The sequence below is a fragment of the Myotis yumanensis genome, unplaced genomic scaffold (genome assembly GCF_028538775.1).
Source record: "Myotis yumanensis isolate MYYU_CA2020_CCGP unplaced genomic scaffold, mMyoYum1.0.hap1 SCAF_2, whole genome shotgun sequence".
Taxonomy (NCBI): domain Eukaryota; kingdom Metazoa; phylum Chordata; class Mammalia; order Chiroptera; family Vespertilionidae; genus Myotis; species Myotis yumanensis.
The window spans coordinates 75255644-75271818 of record NW_027223753.1 but is presented as its reverse complement, the minus strand read 5'-3'; the positions used below and the strand labels follow the sequence as shown (position 1 = coordinate 75271818).

The 16175-nt window shown below is 43.0% G+C and overlaps 1 long non-coding RNA gene and 1 pseudogene across 3 annotated transcripts in view; both read left to right on the top strand.

Annotated features, from left to right (window-relative positions):
* Positions 1-16175, top strand: part of LOC139003589 (uncharacterized) — a 161109-nt gene that overhangs the window by 24123 nt on the left and 120811 nt on the right. The gene's annotated exons all lie outside the window — the stretch shown is intronic.
* LOC139004398 (actin-related protein 2/3 complex subunit 2 pseudogene) lies at positions 11547-15366 on the top strand (annotated as a pseudogene).

Sequence of the window (16175 nt, the reverse complement as noted above, 5' to 3'; positions counted from 1 at the left end):
AGATGCTCTACTCATGTTTCCCACTTGAGCACACACATATTGTAACTTGGAATACCACTTGCATTTCTTTCATACTTAAAAGACTTCTCTTCAGCTTCAGTAATAAACTTTAACTTCAAATAGGAGCCAGGAATGAAGAGTGAGTCTTTTTTTAAAAAAATTGTCTAAATGTACTTAAACTGTATATTTTGTTATTAAGGGGTGAATGGTCAATAATACAGTGGATGCATTTTAATCATAGAAATGAAAGTGTGCAGGGGCAAAGATAGTAAAAGGAATAATATTTTCAGTGTCATGTAGATCTGAGTTTGAATCCACATTTATCACTTAACTAGAGGCCCAGTGCCTGAAATTCGTGCATGGGTAGGGTCCCTAAGTGGCTGCCGGATGCCAGATGGGGCCTCCCTTCATTCCGCACCACCCCTTGGTGGTCAGTGCACATTATAGCGAGCGATTGAGCTCCCAGTTGGTTGAACTCCCGAGGGGACACTTTGCATATTATATATATATATATATATATATATATATATATATATATATATATTAGTGGCCTGGTGCACAAAAATTTGTGCACTGGGGGGATGGGTCCCTCAGCCCGGCCTGTCCCCTCTCACAGTCTGGGAGCCCTCACAGTATGTCCTACTGATTGCTTAGGCCCGCTCCGGGCCTAAGCCGCAGTTTGGCCTCCCTCTGTGGGAGGCAACCAGCCAATCAGGAGTATACTTTCTGAAGGCAGCATGGACTCCTTCCTTATTTCTTTCCTCTGTGGTTGGAGAATAGGGGACTAAAAGGTGGAAACAGAACTGTGGCCGGGCCTGGGGCTTTTGTAGGCAGCATAAAGAGGGAGAGGGCTGGGGAAAGTCTAGACAAGTTTCCTAATATTGTTCTCCCTTCCTCCAGCCCCTCCCTCCATTTTTTCCTTGTCATGGTGGAAGCTCAGGTCTTGGACTGACAGGAGCCCAGCAACAGAGGGGTTCAGCCCCCTCACTTCTCAGCTGAACGTACAGCCACCTCACATTCCAAGTGGGACTGTTTTCAAGTAGCTAAAGCACTGGGAATTCACGCCTACTGGCCTTTCCCCTCTCGGTTTCCTCCTTGGGTCTGTTGCAAATTTCACCTAGACACCGAAGCAGCTCTGCCCTAGTAGTTCTGCATTGGCCCCCACCCGGGTCCCACCAGGCACTTCTTCCTCGAGATCTCCAGGTACACAGTCAGTGATCGGGGAGGTCGCCCAGAGCCATTCCCCTGGGCAGGTGGGGCAGGGGTCTAGCTTGGAGAGCTGGAGGAAGATGGCAGAGTAAGAGTTGGTATGAACCAGCACCTGCTCAGCCAGACTTCTTAAGCTGCCCACCCGGCCCAGGCCAGGCCCCTTCCCCACACCAGGAGGATCCCAGCTGAGGTCCCCTCCTGCACCCAGCGCCCTCCTCCCTGTTCTACCACCAGGGGGCGGGAGCAGCTCGCCCGCTATGGACCCTGCCAGCCCGGCAGGCGGCAGTGCAGGCAGTGGGCCTAGGCCGCTGGTGACCACGAGCCTCCTCCCCGTCCCTGAAGCGTGGGGCGGGGTTGCAGCAGCTTGCGGCTGTCCCCGGGCGCCATGCATGGAGACACTGCTTGCCGCTGAGCCACTGTCTGGCCTGGGACCTGTGGGGGTTGGGATGGCCTCGGGTTCCTGCTGGCCCCACTGAAGCCAGACTCGGCTTGGCCAGCCACCCATGCCGCCCGAGGGCTGCGCATGCCCCGCAGGTCTTGTCGCCCTCATGAATTGCCTGGGCCCCGCCGTCCTGTCCTGGGAAGTGGCCATCCCGATTGCCATGGCTCACTCCCCGGTGCAATTGGGCCTGCCCGGCAAGCACATAGGCAGGAGCTGGGCTGCTGAAGGGAGGAAGGAGGAATGCATGGGCCGGGGCAGAAGCGTGGAACTTGTCAGTGTAAACACAGCCCCCTGATGCCACGGCCGGCCCCTCGCGCCACATTCCCGGACCCCCCAGGCGCCCCTGCCCGGCGCTGCACTCTTGGGCCTGGGGTGGGGGCGAGGGACCTGGGGCTGTGGCCTGGAGGCAGCCCTCACTGGCTTGGAGTTCCAGTGGTCATTCAGTGGGGGATGCGGAGTGCCATGAGGCAGCCTCACGCAAGGCCCCACTGCAAGTCCTCGCCTCTCTCTCTCTCTCTCTCCCCCCAGAGGTCAGCAGTTCAGCCCGCTCGGCGTGCTGCACACGCAGCCTGGCGTTCGGGCAAGCCTTTGGTCATTTTGGATGTTACGGACACTGGCTCTTTATATACAGATAGATAGTTGTGTGACTTTTGCAAATTAATTTGTCTAGCTTTCCTTATATGTGAAGTGGACATATTAATTTTTATTTAATAGTGTTGGGATAGTACATGAATTTAATGACACAACAGAAGTCACTCTACAAATGACAGCTGTTTCAAAATTATCTTATTTATTGGGGAGAAAGCGACTCAGCCATTCTTAGAAAAAAAGTAAATATTCTTATCAAACAATCTTTTTCATATCAGCTAGACATTTAATTCTTACGATGTTCAACTTAAATATAAATGGTAGCTCTGTTTTCCTAGTTCCCATATATAAACATGGTAGACAGTGAAAAACCTTGAGTGTTAGAGGAGATAAACTTGTATAGGCAAAATAGTACAATACCATGTAGGTATATGTATTTAGTGAAAGGCAGCCATTATTTTATTTCTTGTGCTATTTAGGTCACTGAAAACAACTGAGAATTAACCTTTTAAAATACATAATTATGAGTATATCTATATATTTTCAGAAGAAATATATATTTATCTTCTACATATCTCAGATATATATATTTGGAATACATCAGAGATATATAGGTATGTTTAAGACATATCTCTAATATATCATACATTTATCTCCAAAGAGAAAGGAGTGCGGTAAGCTTCCAAAAAGTTCATTCCCCTTATTTTTTAAAAAAAATTCCTTAAAAGTAAGTTTAGGTCACAAGAAAGCACAAAAGTGAATAGAGTTCTCATGTAGCCTTCTCCTAGCTTCCCCTATGATGGTATCTTGAATAACCATAGTAAAATAATCAAAACTAGGCGATTTTCAGAACTTAACCCATTCTACTCTTTTTAAATAGGAGAAATTATTTAGTTCTCACTTAATTGAGCTGCAGAATCATCACACTTAGTGTAAAGACATTTGGAAGTAAGAACGTCTTGGATGAAATCTTGGCTCTGCCACTTATTCATTCCTGTGTAACACTGAGGACTTTTGTTAGCATCTATGATAGTCTGTTTCTCCATCTGTACAAGGGGATATCATTTACCTTGCAGAATTGTCGTAAGAATTGGCAGTTGTGTGCGCTAAAGAGCCTTTTCAAGAAATGCTAGTTTTCACTCTTAATGTTCTTTTGCCATGTTTTCATCACAATTGAAAGTAGCTGGTCATTATTTTTAACGTGACAGGTGTACTTTGGCAGTTTATGAATACCTGTGAGTTAAAGGACCAGTAACTGGTAGTATACTTGAACAACTTCATGGTTCCTCTGTGCTCATCTCTTTTTAATGTACCTGCTATATAGTGTATTGGCTTTCTGCCCCTTCCCCCTCAACTTACCTGTACAGCCAGCTCATCTCTCTCTCTACCTTTTTCTACCTCATAGTCCAGAAGTCATTCCTCTCATTATACTAATTATATTCCTTCTCCGGATTCCTTTTGTCATATGGATTCTCTGTAACCTAGCAATTTTTAGAAATTTGTGGGTTTTTTAAAAAAAATTTGAATAGCACCTAACTTAATTCTGTTTTATAAGTAGTTGATTATAATCCTAGGTAGAGAGGCTCACTTCAAACACAAGCTCATACACCCAGCTCCTGGTTAGCCTTTCACAAAAGTTGCCCTCCAAGGAACATTGCTCCCAGTGGTGTGATGGGGCTTTAGATGCTGCTGCCTTGGTGTCTGCAGAGAGAGGGAATGGTGTGCTGTCTCTAACCCCATCCACACATTCTCATTGCTCTGCTTGGGCATAGCTGTAAAGGCACAAGGTTCAGTGCCATAATAATGCTCTTTATTGTACCTTTTCTCTTTATTTAGCTCAGAAGTGCCTAATTCTATTTAAATACTTTAAAATGACCACTCTCTATATTGGCCCAATAAATGTGTTTTCTGGTAAGATCTTCTGGTATAAGGAGGACCTAAAGCTGTCCTCAAATGACAATTTTCAGTTGATTTGGAATAGGAATTTGTGGGTTTTTTTTTAAAATTTGTATTTACTGAGCTGCAGATTGGGAGGAGCCCGTGGGCTTTCCTACTCTCTTCCGTAACTTCCCCATCTACTCTAATATAGTTTACTGCTCTCTTGAAGTCTGTGTAATCTACCCTATTTCCACATTTTTCATTTTATTTTTTTCCTTAGAACTACCCTTTTTAGATTTTCCAGCTTTCCATTTTCAAGAGACAGCCCATATTTCCTTATATCTCCATGTTATTCAAATGTGTTTCAGGAATGTTTAAAAATGTTCCTTTATGTTTTAAAATACCTCTTTGTGCTTTAGCAAGTGGCATATCATTTCCTGCTTCAGTTTTGGCCTTAGTCTGACAAGCCAGGGCTAAAGAAGGGGTGAAAAGTTCACTCTCCGGAAGTACCACTTAGGGCGGAATCACGTGAGGAGGAGCAGCCTCCAACGGGTGGGAATTCCCTGTGGATGTGTTTCTTGGAGAAGGCAGCACAGAGGGTCTTTTTCTCAGTTCTCCATTATGTGCTTGAATTTTTAATGAGTGTGTGGCACTATTATTATTCCAGGAACTGACTATAATGCCCTTATTATTGCCTAGATCAGTGTTTTAAAATGGAAAGTCGTAACCCATTGGTAGGTTATACAATCACCTTTATAAATAGAGACCAGCATTTTTTAAAAAAGGAAATAGAAATTGTAAACAGTGCATTGTATGAAGTAAGAATGTGTTGTTTTGTAAAACTTTTGTTTGATGTTACATAAATGCGAGATAATGGAAATATGAATTTTCATAGGGCCCTGCTTGTGTTTGTGCGTGCGTGCGTGCGTGCGTGCGTGCTGGCTTCAGACCCCCCTTTTAGCCACAGTTCTGGTCATTCAGGAACCTAATTTTCAGAGTATATACACTTGTCAGTGAATATATTCTTACAAAATATACAGTTTCATGTTTTGGATTTATTGTACCTGCATTTTAACTTATGTGTGTTATATATCCTCTTTTGTTTTTATTTTCTCTACCCAGGATTGTATTTTGAGGCCTATGAATATTGCTATATATACATCTACTCCATTGCTGCTCATGGTCTGTTACAGTGTGCCTAGAACACAATTTACTTATATTCTCTGCCATGGAAGGACTTCACATTGTCTCAGCACGAGCAAGGCTCTGTGAACAACTTAGACATGCCCCCTGTTGGAAAATGCCAAAGGACATTTATTTAGGATCCAGACTAACAGAATTGCTGGGCTGTAGAGCATATGTATGCAACTCAGATACCATAAACTGTCTAATTTCAGAAGTCCTCTTAGATTACCACCAGAAGGATTCACCAGATCACCCCCCCCTCTCCAGCAGTATGAGTGTTTATATACCAACCTCTTGCTGATATTTGGCATTAAGTTTTCTGATTTTTCTCATTTCTGTCTAATGGGTATAAAATAATATTTTTTAGTTTTATTTTACTTTTATCTGACTACTGATGAATTTGGTCAGCTTTTTATATGCTTGCTATCTTTCGGATTCTTCCCTTCTGTAAATTCCCCTTCAAATTCATTGCATATTTGTCCACTGGAAGTGTATTTATTTATTTTTATTGATTCACAGAAGTTCTTTGAATATTCTAGATAGTTGTCAGCTGGTTTTAGACAAGTATCTTGTTAGTCTGTCACTTTACTATTAACTTTGTACATTATGTTTTTTTGTTTGTGTATGTGAACAGAAATCTTAATTTTTATGTAATTCAATTTATCAATATTTTACTTTGAGAGCTTTGTAAAATAAATTATTTTTGTCCCTCTGTTACAGAATTTATTTTTTATTATCTATTATATTGACATCTTTCTTATTTAGGTCTTTAATCCACCTGGAGCCCATATGTATATATGGTGGTAGGTAGCAGCCCAGTTTTGTGTTTCCATGTGGTATCATGTTTCCCCAACAAGTTGGTACCACCCTTGTGCTCCCTTGGTCTCTTCATTCTTTGCCATAGTTCATGCTATTTTGTTAATAAAGCTTGGTTGTATATGTCAATATCTAAGCAAAGTAAGTCCTTATTGGTTTTTAATTTTCAAAAGTATATGTGAACTTTTATCTTTACACATGAATTTTGAAGAATTTATTAAGTTCCACAAAATTCAACTGAAATTTTAACATGGATTATATTAAATTTATAAATTAAAACAGAAAAACTAACATCTTTTTAGTAAGTTGTTCCATGCAGGAGCTTTCACTGTCTCTCCAGTTATCCTATCATCTTATATGAGCCTTATTACAGTTTGAATTATTCTCCTTAGAGATATAGGTATTCTTGCTAACACTGGAGTCAATAGAAGATGAAGATAAATAATACAAATAACCTGAAAAATTATTCTAAAATGGTTATAGAAGTTAAGGGTTTAGCAATTTGTTATCATAATAATATCCTTTGATCATGGGTATTTGTGCAAGAAGAAATTTTAAGAAATCGTAGTTACCCCAACATACTATAAATAAGAAAATAGTCCCCAATGAGTAAATGACTCACTCAGAATTGCAGAGGGAGACAATGAGAGAACCTCAAATTGAAATCAGGTTTCTGATTCCTAGTTTATTACTTTTCCCAACAATCCACGCCCATAATATCCATTTATCTCTGACATCTTGACATTTAGTGTATTATTCCCCCCTGGTAGAATGAATGTTACAGTTGGCTTATGTATCCTGAGAAATCAGCTTTTTCTCTCACTGATGCTCACATAAAGAATGGTTGACCTGCAAAAGCCATAGGACAGATAACACACACACACACACACACGCCTTTTGAGCAGTATATTGTTTTCTTATTAATGATAGTGAGTTAGCACTTAGGTCCCTGCATTCTAGCTGTGGTTGATAGAGCCTTTCAAAATCATATACAGTGGTACTTGCACAAAATAATCGTCACACATTAGCATGCTAATGAAGTGTTAGGGTGTTAAGCATGGCTGGCACGCTGGAGAAGGAGAGAAAAGATCTGTCTTCACTCCTGCATCAGCCAGACTGCACAGTCAGTGGAGGCAGGGCTCAGGCTGAGTGGCAGGGCATTATTCACTCTTGACATGCACTTTCTTCTTCTCCCCACATGCACGTTGAAACTTGGGTTTCGCTGTCTTTAACCCATCTAATGTTCCCCCAAATAAGTTGGTTAGGCGACATAAATGAGTGCTCTTCATTTTTTCAGACAGACAGACGGCAGAACTTACAAGGGAATAACAAAAAGACTAAATTCTCTGTTTTAATGACATCGATTGAATAACATTAAAAAGTCAAAGCCCACATGATTTCATAGCATTTTAACTTGGCACATTTGAAGCTAAATAACATGCCATTTGCTTTGAGTTTGTGTAGAAGGGCCATTAACTGAAAACCCTAAATTGTGTGTGTGTGTGTGTGTGTGTGTGTGTGTGTGTGTGTGTGTGTGTTGTTTCTAGGGCTAGTCACAGAGGTGGTGGCAGAGAGAATTCTTGCATGTTTTCTGAAGGTTGGCAAGATGTCAGTCTGCTCTTGAAGCCAATATAGACAGTGCTCTCCCACGTAGGAAACCGTAGAAATGCTGCTGAATTGCCATATGGCCCAGCGATTCCAAAGCCACATGTTAGGGCTCAGCCTTTCTTCTGGACTTTGGTTTCTTATTCCCACCCACCTGTCAGGATTTCTTTACCCAGCTGTTCCCTGCCTACTGACCACCTCCCCCCACCCCCAAATCAGCTCAACACATCTAAAACCCAGTTCATTGTCTTTGGCTAAAACCCAGGCTGGCTTCGAGTCCTCTCTTTCCAGAAGTGTTAGAAGCACTCTCCCAGGCTGGTAGGCTTACCCCTCCATGTCTACCAAGTCCCGATCACCACGCTGTGTAGTGTCACTCATGTTTGTGTCTTTTTCCATGCCGGCCACTCTCCCTTAGTGTAGGGCTAATCACTCACATCTGCAGGCCTGGGCTTTTCTTACGGTGTTTTTACCAAACTGCCTTGCAAGTTCCCAGTTCAAAACTTCCCTGGCATCGGATGTGACCATTTATTCTCCTTGGGCAGCTTACTTTACAACTTTTATGAATTTATTTTCTAATAACAGTAACAACTTGAAGAATTAGTTTGAAGATTAGGAGATAATAAATGCCAAGTGCCAAGCATCGTGTAATAGGTGCTCATCTTGTATTACCATCTGCCTTGGTTTCTTGCAATAGTGATTTATTTCTTTTCTAGACAAACAACAGTTCCTTTTATTTGTCTGCCTTGATTGGCCTTTGTGTTTTATACTTAGAACAATCACCCTAGGGGTAGGGTAGAGAGTATAAAGAAAGACCGAGTAACCTCAAAAAATTAACTTTTTCCCTTTGTTGTATCAAACAAACTTTCTTATGGCTGTCCCATTCCTGACCTTGAATTTCCTTCTTCCTTGCCCTCATCCCTGCCCGGGATGCACCTGCCTTATCCATTATGAGGACCTCAATCCTTATTTATAATCCTACTTCAGGCTACTTAACCCAGCTTTTAGTGACTCTAGATTCAACCTTGCTGAATGCTTGGCTTCTTCCTGGCCGATGCTCCTTCCCAGCCTCATTCTCAATCTGTGTAACCTGAAAAAGGCCCGCACCATCAGTCTCTCATTTTCTCCATTCAGTGGACAAATAGAAAGCATGTGATTTGTACATTATGAAACTGTCCCGTTTCAACTCCAGTGTATTAAATCAGAGTGGACATAGCAACACTGGCCCAGCCCGTGGTGCGGGGGGAAAACTCTGTTCTCCTCATCTCCATGACCTCTCCTCCCAGACCTACATTCACATTTCCCTGCCTCTGAACCTTCCTAGTCCGCCACTGTGGATATATTTCTCTGCTGCTGAGAAAAGTTCAGTGCTTTCCCATTTACTGTAGGATGAACGTGAACTTCTCAGCCTGATGTTCAAGGCTTGCCCAGCCTGGATTCCACCCAGTTTCCAATCATGATTATTAACCTAATCACTCTGTCCTGCGTTACCCAGGCACACCAGATGTGTTTGCATTGAAATATTTTGCTTTGTCACAGCTATGTCTGTTTGGAATGACCCTCCTACTCCTTCATGCATTTCAAGACTGAGCTGTATTTTAGGGAACAATTCAAGTCCTGATGCTTGAGGACGCACATCCAACTCTTCCTGGTAAACTTCACCTTCCCTCCCCTTGAACTTCTCTTTCTTCTTGCTGTACCCTTCATGTAGTGGTAGCTCCTGCTTCTCAAAGTACCACTCATCTCACTGGGCTTGAAAGCCCTTTGGCTTGAAAGAAATCTGATTTTCTTCCTTTAAAAAACATGTTGACAATATTATCATTCTTCTCAGTTGTTGTGAAGATGATCATGATATTTGCCATTTCTCTAGGCACTGTCTTTCACATATTGTGCTATGGTTTACATGTATTATCTCACTTAATTTTCCAATTACTCTGTGACATAAAACATGTACTTTACAAGGGAAGACAAATTTATTCAGCTAATAGTTGAGGGAGTCTAGTTTCAAAGGTCTGTCTGATTTGAAAGCTTGGGCTCTGCCCACTCTCCAGGATGGTGGCCCAACATTTTAGGTACTTAAAACTTTGCAATAGATATCAGAAAAGGAGAATGAGATTTCTAATGTGATCTGAATACTGTGGATCGTGTTACCACTGAGAATGGGTAGTAAAGATAGGGAAAGACTCAAAGCCTGTCAGCGGGACTAATACAGCGACACATGAAATTCTTGTTTACCCAGCAGAAGATGAATGGGCAGCCAGTTCAATGTTGGTCATGGGAAACATTGGCAAATAGATGAGACAATATCATTTGTAATATCTGAAATGTATTTTAGCCATTGGCTTTCAACATTCTCTTAAACTTTTTTCACTAGAGATGTTTACAAGTAAGAAAATAATTGATTTTTGACTTTTTTTCTTCTATGCTTTCTTGGGAACCAGCTTATTTAGTGGAAGGAGCTCAGCTTTACAGCAGGTCCATAAGGGTTTAAGTTTATATTGAATACTAGAGGCCCGGTGAATGAAATTTGTGCACTGGGGGGGGGGGGGGGGGGGGAGGGGGAGGGGGCGGGGGGCGGGAGGGTGTCCCTCAGCCCAGCCTGCACCCTCTCCAATCTGGGAACTCTCAGGGGATGTCCGACTGCTGGTTTAGGCCCGATCCCACAGAGATCGCACCTAAAACGGCAGTCGGACATTCTTTTCACAATCTGGAACTGCTGGCTCCCAACTGCTCGCCTGCCTGCCTGCCTGATTGCCCCTAACTGCTTTTGCTTGCCAGCCTGATAACCCCCTAACCACTCCCCTGCCAGCCTGATCGACACATAACTGCTCCCCTGCTGGCCAATCACCCCTAACTGCCCTCCCCTGCTGGCCCGATTGCCCCAACTGCCCTCCCCTGCTAGCCCGATCACCCCCAACTGCCCTCCCCTGCCAGCCATCTTGTGGCAGCCATCTTGGACCACATGGGGGCGGCCATCTTGTGTGATGGTGTGATGGTCAATTTTCATATTACCTCTTTATTATATAGGATAAGCATAGAGGGACCTGAGTGTAGTTTCTAAATAATTTGTTGGAAAACTGAAGCAATACAATCTCAGACTTTGACTTTGTCTTTTAACATCCAGCAGGTGATATATCATTCTTCCTTTTTTGTATGCTTTTTACATTCTTCCATGTTTTCATCGGAATGATTGACATAGGACATTCACTTACATCCTATGGGAAAAAAAATAAATAAAGGTTTAAAAAGGTTAAGTATAACCTTAGTAAGAACAGTGGTTGGTATTAATTTTTGGATACACATTATCATCCTATATAATAAAAGCCTAATATGCAAATTGTCAACTTGGGTGTTCACTCGACCTGGAGTTCAACTGAGAGACCAGTTCAACCACTTGCTATGATGTGTGCTGACCACCAGGGGATGGCATGGAACATGGAGGGTGTTGGTGACACACTGCAACCTCTCACCAGCTATCTGGGGTGGGGGTGACTGGGACAGAGGTGCAGTGAAAATGTGGGGTGTCCTCCAAGCTCGCTCGCACTCCTCCTGCTACCCTCCCCCAGTATGCCAGGGCTCACGTGCTGGGGTAGCCCCTGTGCTTAGGTGTCAGGCACCAGTGAGGAGCCCGCCTTGCACCCATGCAGTGTCTTCTGGGTGAGTTGGACCATAGCCACCGGGACCACAGGGACCGGTTGGGCTCCCTGTGGGTTCACGCAAGAGCCAGTCTGTGAGGCCGGCCGGGAGAGAGCATGCTGCCCCCCTGGCTTCCCTGTGGCACTGCTGGGTGGCCCAGAGGCCCACGCTGTGCCCTGGCCTGCGGTATATGGCCATGCTCACTGCATCTCTGTATGGGAACTTGGGTGCCATGACTCAGGTGGAGGAGGATGCGTGGGGGCCTGTGGGCCCAGGTGCTGCCCAGGGCCCAGAGGTAAGCTGGGACCTGCCCTTCCACACCAGACGCTCACACTTTGATTGCTGGCCAGGCTTAGGGGACCGCACCCATGCAGTAATTTCATGCACTGGGCCTCTAGTCTATATATATAAAAACCTAAGCAACCAGCTGATGGTTTGACCATTCAACCGTTTGACCAGTAACTATGACATGGACTGACCACCAGGGTGCAGACACTCAATGCACTGGCATGGAAACATGGAACAGACTGATGAATTTCAGAGGGAAAGGGGGAGAGGGGAGGGCAGGAAGAGATTAACCAAAGATCTTATATGCATACTAGAGGCCCGGTGCATGAATTCGTGCACTAGTGGGGATCCCTCGGCCTGGCCTGCAGGGATCGGGCTGAAACAGGTAGTCTGACATTCCCTTAGGGGGTCCCAGATTGTGAGATGGTGCAGGCCAGGCTAAGGGACTCACTGGGTGTAAGAATCTGTGCACCAGGCCTCTAGTTTATTATAATTTAATTATTAATATCATCACCTTATGCATAGAACCTCTGAGTGCTAAGTAAATATTGCTGTCAAATTTTTTGGGTTAACCCTCACTGGAAGATATTTTTTCCATTCATTTTTCAAGAGAGTGGGATGGAGGGCGGAGAGGGAGGAAGGGAGAAAGAAACATCGATGTGAGAGAGATACGTCAATTGGTTGCCTCCCGTACTTGCCCCTGACCTGGGTTACTGGATGAACCTGCAACCCCAGGTATGTGCTCTCGACTGGGGAATTGAACCTGCCACACTTTGGTGCACAAGCTGGCTCTAACCATTTAGCTACACTGGCCAGCGCTGATGTCAATGTTTGATGCAATGTTGTGGGACAGGAAGAGCATTGGAATATAATTTCTCTGATATTTGGCACAGGCAGTTAACGCTCCTAGGGTCTAAGTTCCAAAAAACAAAATTAGACGTTGAGACGAGATGGTCTCTAAGGTCTCTTTGGCTTAACATTTTTCAGAATCTATGACTTTGTGTTCATTTCTGCTCTCATTGATCTCTCCTCCAAAAGAAAACCTAGTGTCTGGCAACATCTGAGGGAATAGAAACAGTATGTTTGTAAGCATTGGAAAGACTGTTGTAAGGAAGGGGTTACTTTATTCACTCTGTTAAAGATAGCAATGTCTTAATTGTCAAGAAATGGACAAGGTGCATGAAAGGGACTCCTTGTTCTATGTAATAAGAAGTTAAAAATCCCCAAAACCTGGATGATAGGATCCTACCCATCCAGATATGGCTAAGGAGTGAGTTGGAACCGGGCTGGTAACTGTCCCACAGCTTTTATAATTTGAAGTAGTCTAAGTCAATCTTATTATCATAATTAGACTAATAAATAGACATTTGTTATTTTCTATGTGCCGGGTCTTCCTTCCAGGATGACTTAGTGTTAAATCAGTATTAGTATTCCCATTTTTGAGATAAGAAAACTGAGATTTAGGAGATGTGACTTCCCAGTGGTCACACATAGACTGGTAGATCCACTGTCCAGTTGTGTCTAACTGTATTTGACCACTGATCCTGGGTTGTTTCCACTGGGCTCATTTCTATCAAGACCAGAGAATCTGCTGGAGTATGGTTTACAGGCTCAAGCTCTGCACGTGCTAAAACTCACTACCAGATCTCTTCAGTGTTATGACTTAATTAAATGTTGAATAATAATGAAGGCACACTTCTCTTGGAAGTGTGAACACACTGTTTACACCTGACAAAATCAACTCACTGTTATGTCTATCAAGGCACAAGAATGCAAATTGCAAAGTGCTAGACAAAGGCCTTTTCTATCATCTTATTCTTAAATTCAGGGGCAAGTAATAACAATAGTGTGAAATGAATATTTTTTCAATTGTACTTTTCCTTCCTAAAATAATCATGGAGCAACCTGATAATCATTTTTACAATATTTTGTTGCCTTTTTTTTTCCTTAGCAGATTTTAGTATTGAATGAGAAATACTGTAGTTTATTTTTAAAAATCATTTTATTTTAAAATATTTTAAATTATAGACATAACATTTTAGAATACAGACTTTTTTAAAGATTGATGCCCCCTATTATGATTTTTACCTTTGCTCCTAAAGTAGCTGCTTCAGAAAACCCGTTATATATTTGGTCTGTTAAAATTAAATCATAATTTCAGTTGCAAATTTATTTTTCTATTACATATTTTGAATCAAGACTCAAGCAATGACTTGTTTTCTACTGAGTGAGCCTTCTAGAGCTGTGCTGTCCACTAGGGAAGTCACTATCCACATGAGGTTATGTCAATTTAAAATAAAATATAACATTAAACAAAATAAAAATTCAGTTTCTCAGTCAAAACAACTGCATTTTAAATACTAGCTACAGAGTCCTAGAGACTACTAGGTTGGAAAGTGTAGATGCATAGCATTTCTATCATCCCAAAAGTCCTATTGGACAGTGATGATCTAGGGTCCTTTAATTGTTTTTTTAAAATACTTTTATTTTTTATGATAATTAAAAAGTAATACTAATTTTTAGAGCAGAGTCGGGTTCATAGCAAAACTTAGGGGCAGGGCTTGTGGGTGAGGTGGTTCTGCAAGTGGTTCAGGCATCTGGGGCCAGCCACCACCTTGATCCTGGTGGTGAGCAACTGCATCATCAAGGAGATGCTCATGCTCAAGTTTGAGGATGCGGCCACCGGAAAGAAACCAGAAGCAGCACGAGTAACATTTGCAGATTTTGGTGGGGTCCTCTATCATATTTTATTTTATTTGTAAAAATATATTTTATTGATTTTTTTTTTCAGAGAGGAAGGGAGAGGAAGAGGGATAGAGAGTTAGAAACATCGATGAGAGAGAAACATCGATTCAGCTGCCTCCTGCACACTCCCTACTGGGGATGTGCCTGCAACCAAGGTACATGCCCTTGACTGGAATCAAACCTGGGACCCTTCAGTCCATAGGCCGACGCTCTATCACTGAGCCAAACCGGTTAGGGCCCTCTATCGTATTTTAAATCCTAATGGAGACAAAAGTGATGGTCAGTATTTCTTTGAAATTCTACAAGGAACTTCAGGCACATGGTGCTGATGAGTTACTAAAGAGAGTGTATGGGAACTTCTTGATAAATCCAGAATCAGGATACAATGTCTCTTTGCTATACGACCGTGAAACTCTGCCTGCACCCAAGGGTTCCAGGTGCATCAGGCTGGCATGTTGAAACGAAATTGCTTTGTCTCTGTTTTTGAGAAATACTTCCAGTTCTAAGAAGAGGGCAAGGAAGGAAAGAACAGGGCAGTTATCCATTATAGGGACGATGAGACCATGTATGTAGAGTCTAAAAAGGACAGAGTCATGGTAGTCTTCAGCACAGTGTTTAAGGGTGACGGCGATGTGGTCATTGGAAAGGTGTTCATGCAGGAGTTCAAAGAAGGACACAGAGCCAGCCATACGACCCCACGGGTCCTCTTTAGCCTCTGGAGCTGAAAGACACCGATGCCGCTGTGGGTGACAACATTGGCTACATTACCTTTATGCTGTTTCTCGCCACACCAAGGCCAGCGCTCCAGACAACTCCATCAACTGATGCACTATCACATCAAGTGCTCTAAGACCTATATTCACACATGTATGCAGGCAAAAACATCCAACTTCCTCAAGGTGCCAAACCGTGCACATTCAGATGCTGAGAAGAAAGAAATGAAAACAATTCCAGGGAAGACGTTTTCATCCCACTAACTCTTGGGAACAGGAAGGGGAAGTGGCTGGCAACTGAAGGCAGGAACACTTGCTACAGGATAATCGTAGCTTTTAATGTTGCACCTCTTCAGGTTTTTAAGGGATTCTCCATTTTGGTTCCATTTTGCACACGTTTGGAAAATAATCTGCAGAAACGAGCTGTGCTTGCAAGGACTTGATAGTTCCCAAGAATTAAATAAAAATTAAAAAAAAGGAAAAAAGAAATCCACTTGGTCAACTTAATTCCTTTTCTTTATCTTCCTGCCATCACTCCCTTTGCCTTCCACCCGCCTTCCAAGCTCTCTTGCTTTGCAATATGTTACTGGTAATGAGCTGCAGGATAATGCAATCTTAACTTGTTTTCTCCCGAGTATTTGAGTTCAAAACTCCTGTATCTAAAGAAATACGGTGGCGGTCATTAATAAAGAAAATCTTTCTATCTTAAAAAACAAACAAACAAAAAATACCCAAACAAACAAAAAAGAAAACTTAGGGGCAGGTGTGGAGATTTCCTGTGCACGCTCTGCCCCACACATGCACAGCCTCACCCATTCTCAACACTCACCATCACCCACAAGACTGTGCCTTTGTTGCAATCAGTGAGCCTACCCTGACACATCATAATCACCCAAAGGCCATAGTCTATATTATTAGTAACTAGAGGCCCGATGCACAAAATTCATGCAAGAGTATGCCTTCCTTCCCCCAGCTGCCAGCACCATCTGGCTTCCCTCTGGCACCCGGGATCTGGGCTTCCCTCGCAGCCCCGGCTTTGCCCGGAAGGTGGCCCGGAAGGACATCCAGAAGGA